This window comes from Halictus rubicundus, chromosome 6 (genome assembly GCF_050948215.1).
Source record: "Halictus rubicundus isolate RS-2024b chromosome 6, iyHalRubi1_principal, whole genome shotgun sequence".
Taxonomy (NCBI): Eukaryota; Metazoa; Arthropoda; class Insecta; order Hymenoptera; family Halictidae; genus Halictus; species Halictus rubicundus.
In genome coordinates this window covers 1,430,230-1,436,229 of record NC_135154.1, presented here as the reverse complement: position 1 = coordinate 1,436,229, position 6,000 = coordinate 1,430,230, and positions in this window count along the sequence as shown.

The window sequence follows — 6,000 nt, the reverse complement described above, 5'->3', positions numbered from 1 at the left end:
AACAACTTTGATGTTTCGAGTAAATAAATGTTTACAAGCCCGTGGTGGACATTTTGAACATTTAATTTAAAGTACATTTGATTTCTTCACGAATAAGCAAAGGACTCAAGCGCGTATAATTCCATAACGCTATTTCCGAGCGCTTGAAGTACCTACAACTCGAAACTTCAAACTGTTAAGGTCGCCCCAAACAAGACGGGCAAGATGCCGAAGTTGTTCGAACGGCCGAAGTCGCTGTCCATAAGGACCGAGCGTACTGACAGGCCACTTGAGAGGCGCTCGAAGGTCCTCGCAACAAAGGCCAAGTGCCGAAAAACGCAGAACTGTTTACTCCCCTCTACACCCCCGAGATGCCAATGCTGGAGCGTGTTGCCCACGGGCAACCCACAGACAAGATTGAGCAGCGTTAGAAATCTCTGCGGATACAGACGCAGTCACGGTGCAGAATTTACTGGAAAAATTGAATATTCGTGTATATCACGATATGAAATACATTCCTTTTGCATAGAATGCGTATGATATTAGATGCGTATGTATATGAGGATGGAAATTGTTATTAATAATCATATAATAATAATTTCTATGCATAAACAATTTTGCAATAATTATATGTCAATCATTTTTATTTATTCTTAATTTGCTTTTACTATATGTTTTATATCTATCTGAAAATAATAAGAATGTAAAGATAGATCGAGATTGTTTGGAAGAACGTGAATAGGGATCACATTCAAAGTACTGAGAATGAGTCGGATAGCGAATAACATTCATTTATTATTAATTTTGTTTTGAATTTGTTAGTTTTTAAAAATACATTTTTTTATAAAAATTGTTAATTTCTTGTCAAGTATATTAATTATATTGGTAAATTATTTATATATGTGTAATTATTCACAGAAAATGAAATTATTAATATACAGGTTGTTCACGCTATTACTAGCCAGCATTTTTCTCGTAAATAGTGAATAATAGAAAAAAATGAAAGAGGAAAAAGTGGTACTGTTTTTTATACGCAACACAATGGCGTGTGTAATTTTTTTTTTGTTTATACTATTTTGCTAGATATGAAGGCGACCTTCAATTTTTTAAATGGAATGCTGTATATTTTTCATTTTTAGGTAATTATGGATAAGAATTCTGAAGTTTTCCATGTACATTTTTTCGTATAGCAAGGCAAAAATTAAAAAATTGCGGCCAGGTAAGACCGGCGAAGGGTGCGGCGTTCGGCGATTCAGGTAGCTAATTGCAAGTGCACCGACTGATCGACCGCTATTCACCGGTAGGCTTGGAAAAACCAATGTCCTTTGTACTATGGATGGCATTAACCTTTACTGTACACTCGGAGTGTAGAACACCCTAACAACAGTTTAGGTAAAATATGTAAATGACCTTCCCCGTGCTCTTCTTTTCACTACGTGAAAATTTTTATTTTAGGACAGACGCTGTCGACCCTCACGTCAAAATGTCTAAAGAATATCCAGTAACTTAATGGACACAAAACAATAAATAGTTCGGAAAAAAGCAGAATTTCAATCAGGAAGAATCGTAAAATGTGGCCATATTTTTTCAAATTTTTTAATACTTCAACCGATGGTAAAATTTGCAAAACAAAGATATTAGTAATATTTTTGCATTAAGAAATCACATTCGAATATAAAAGGATAAATTATTTAAAAAGAACAGTCTTTTGCGATGATGACTGAAAAAAGAATTTTTTTATCTTTAATAATAACTGTGGTATAAAATGTGTTGTGTAGGCAGTTTTCGTAAAACTCATCCCAAATAGCAAACTTTGATGGTCTGTATCCTTTAAACAATTTCGAAGATTACAAAATGATGGCACAATCTTTCAGTTTCATCCAAATTCGAAACATGGTCCCAAAAAAAAAAAGATTTAATTCACATGAAATGATCCCCCTCCTAATTTGGTGATTTCCTTAAAAAAAAATTGTGTAATTTACGTATAACATAAGGATGTGTGATGCTGTTTCACCAAACGACAGGGACGATTCCTATCCCCATGATGTTGTAGAGGAGAGATACCGATAGTTTACCTAAGGAGCTGTGGAGCCCCTAAAAACATTTTTTTTGTGCCATGCACAGCAGGGAACGTGTCAACGTGCTCTCGAAAGGCCATCTATACGTTCAAAGTTATGGTCCTAACGACGTCGGGGCAACGCCGGAAAGATTTCGAGCACGAAGACCAATTCTCGACCGGCAAATTTCTAACCCGTGTTCTTAAATCTGGCCGCCCAAACAACTTCGGCATCTTGCCCGTCTTGTTTGGGGCGACCTTTATAGTTATCAGCCGCTCGCCGGACTCGAGCTAAGCGGCCACCAGAGTGGATAAATCCAACGGCCGGAACGAAGGCATCCGATTTTCGGTAATATGAATAGACCCTTATACGAACTTTGGGGTCCGGGACAGCCTCTTGAGAGGATTCGAGAGGCTCGGAACAAAGGCACAGCGTGTCCTCTGCCACCAGAACCCCAGGGGTTCGCAGGCCAATGCTCGAGCCTGTCGGCCTCGTAGAAAAAATTCTCGACAAGAATGTTTTCCGCGAGCCTGGCGGCTCGTGGCGTGGCGGCACGAAGGCAGAATGAACATGCTGTATTTATTTAAAAAGCTATCAATCAGAACTTTTCAGGGTTCGTCATGGTAATAGATGGGGAATACGTTGTTAAGGAATTTAAACGTTATAACAAACAAAATAGCAATTTATTAGTACGCTAACAAAAAAAAAAAAAGAATATCATTTGACAATCTGTGCGGTAAAACAATTCGTCATTATTTATTTAAAAAGCTGTTAACTAGAACTTTTCAGAGTTCCTCCTGGTGATAGGTGGAGAATACGTTATTAAGGAATTTAATCGTTATAACAAATAAAATAACCTACCCACACCTCAGCCACGCCTGTAGGCCCAATGTTTTGACGTCGTACATCATACGCTACATAGTATGTGTGACCGCTGCACATACGGCCGAATGACCAAATACCGACGACAAAAGTAGATTTAAAAATTTTCTGTAAACTAATGACAAATACCATCATAACGTACTCTAAGAAACGGTCTACAATATAGCGTGAGAATTTTTGTTGTTAACGCAACATAGTAGTTGGTGCGCATGCGCAAAGTGAGGTTATGGTTCGGACGGCGAATCTCAGTTGTTTGCGCCAGTATTGTTGACGACGTAATTGCGTTCATCCTATTTTCTCCAATTTAAATTCGCCAAGTTTCCTACATGGATATTGAAGCGTCAGGTGCGTACTTTCATCTGCAATTATTGCTAACACAAAGATAAGTTGTACATACTGTTAATATAGTATGTTCTATCATATACTATTTTTGGTTAAAAAATATTGATATGCTTACTTTAGCTAAAGTTATAAAAAAAGTTCCAAATAGTACACCGATTTTTCTTTACTAGTTTGAAAAAATGGCTTATAACTAATATAAAAAATTAAAAAATGAGTCTCCATCTTTGCCCTATCGATCAATAGATCGGATTGTTTACAGGTAGTCGCGTCGACCGCGCTGTAAAGGAAATGAAGATTACGAGAAAAGAACTATTTGATGTGTTAAGAAGTGATCAGTGTTTCAAGTTGTCGTCATTTAAGTGTAATGAACGATTGTTAAAATATATATTCGACAAGTTTGGTGTTAGTGAACTTTCTAAACATTGTATAATACCAATAAAACGTATAGTTAAAGTGTTTGTTTCGAAACTTTTGATGCAATGACGTGGTTGTAAATATATGTACGATCGTTTTAACAACAAACACGTGAAATGGCTTCACGAAGCATTGAATCTTCCACAAATACTTTAGAGCTTTAGAATTTTAGAGCAAAAGAAGCTGGGAAGGCCAAGAAAATACACGCGACAAACAAACACTCGCTTCACAATATCACTCCAGAAGAACTTCGAGAATCAACACCAATAGTGACATATTTAACTGGATGCTGGTATCCTCGGACCCACTTGTGACAAGTATGCGAAAAAAAACCGAAAAAAAGAAGCAAAGTTTAATCAGGTTGTATTAAGTATGCTAAGAATGCCTACTTTCTATAGTAATGTTAATGAAAGCAACGATGGTGAGCTTGATGATGATGCTACTGATGATGCTTATGATAATGATGAAAATAACAATGAGGTTGTAAAATAATATTCTTTTTGCATATTATATCTCACTAAAACCTACAGAAATTATTTATTTAATTTTTTTTTTAATTAACATACTATGGATCCTTGACCCTTTTTTATGACCCCAATTAACCCTAAGTAGCTACTTTTCCGAAGATAATTATTAAGCAGTCTTCTTATAAGCATTTCTAACCAGAATTTCAAATAACATCTCATTTTATATTTTTGTCGTCGTAATTTGGTCATTCAGCCGTATGTGCGCTGTAGCCAATATTTCGAATACAGCCAAAAATGCGTATGAAACGGGACCTGCCTCTTCCTCTCTGAACCAATCGGCCGCGCATTCGTATCAATACAATGTCACCACTTCGAACCCATACGAAATGGCGTATTTCAACCCCCTACGATCGCGTATTAGTGGGCGGTAACAGTTTAATATCCTTAGCCCCGTTCTATAATCCACAGCTTACGTCGAATATCATGGAATTAATCATACGGGAATTTCTTGGTAAAAATAGTGTCTATTGTTATGTTTTCCGAGTAGGAGGTGCGATATTATGATTTAGTATGAGGAAATCACTTCCAGCACGTGTTGACCGTGTGTTTTCCTTCGTGTTTTCGTCGGACGGTGGTCATAAAGTAATTAAAACTCGTCGTAGAAACTAATTTTTACGCTAGCCTCATTTTTAGGATGACCAACATCTGACCTTGCCCGTCATAAAATTGACGGGCTTGGGCTAACCGAACGGTACAACACCTTCTACCTGCATTATCGCCCTGCCTACCATACTTAAGGAGGTAATTTGGCTTGTAAATCAAAGACACATGTTGCTATTGAGTCAATGGGTAACAAGAATGGACAGGTTACCTGAAAGATGGCAACATGTCCTTACAAATAATGTCCTTACTAATAATTATATCATTGAATAATATTAAACATGTATTTTTATAAATTGATTCAAATGTTTTCTTTAAAATACGGCAGAACTTTCCTGGTAAAATTTGCAGAACAAAGATGTTTCTAATATATTTTCATTAAGAAATTACATTTGCATATAACATGATAAATTATTTAAGAAGAATTTTATATGTATAATTTACGTATGATAAAATACATACAGTCGGTCACGAAAATATTCGGACACCACTATAGTTTTGACTATTATAGTCCCTACTTCAGAAAATGCAATAAGAACAAAAAGAGGTTTCACGTATGTTACTATGCAGTGTATAGTTAACAAAAATATAAGAGATATTTATTTACGATAAGTGATTATAAAAATAATAAAAGAAAAATGGAAAGTACGCTCATTTTCATGTCACGAAAATATTCGGACACTTGCTATACTTCTCAAGTTTCCAGGTTCCAGGAACTGACTGAAACAATGTTTGTAAACATATCATTCATACTATGTACAGAGTAACATACTATATCTAACATACTATGTTAGAGATTGAATATTTGTCAGTCTTGTTCAAAATTTGTGCGAAATGGATCGGAAAAGTAAGAACACGTCGTTTGATATGCCACAATTAGTAATTTTTTATCGGGAAAAAGGGAAATCGATTCGCAAAATTGCAAATTTATTCAATATTAGTAAGAACACGGTATGGGATATTGTGCGACGTTACAAGAACGAAGATAGAATTGAATCTATCCCTCAAGGCGGACGCAAACCGATGCTCAATACTCGTGATAAACGCTCCATAATTAGGAGAATCAAATGTGATCTTCGGATAAGTGCTCCAAAGTTAGCAGCTGAATTAAATAATGACCGTGGAATATCAGTGCATCCGGAAAACATAAGAAGGGTGTTACGATCAGAGGGCTATAATGGAAGAATAGCTCGAAAAAA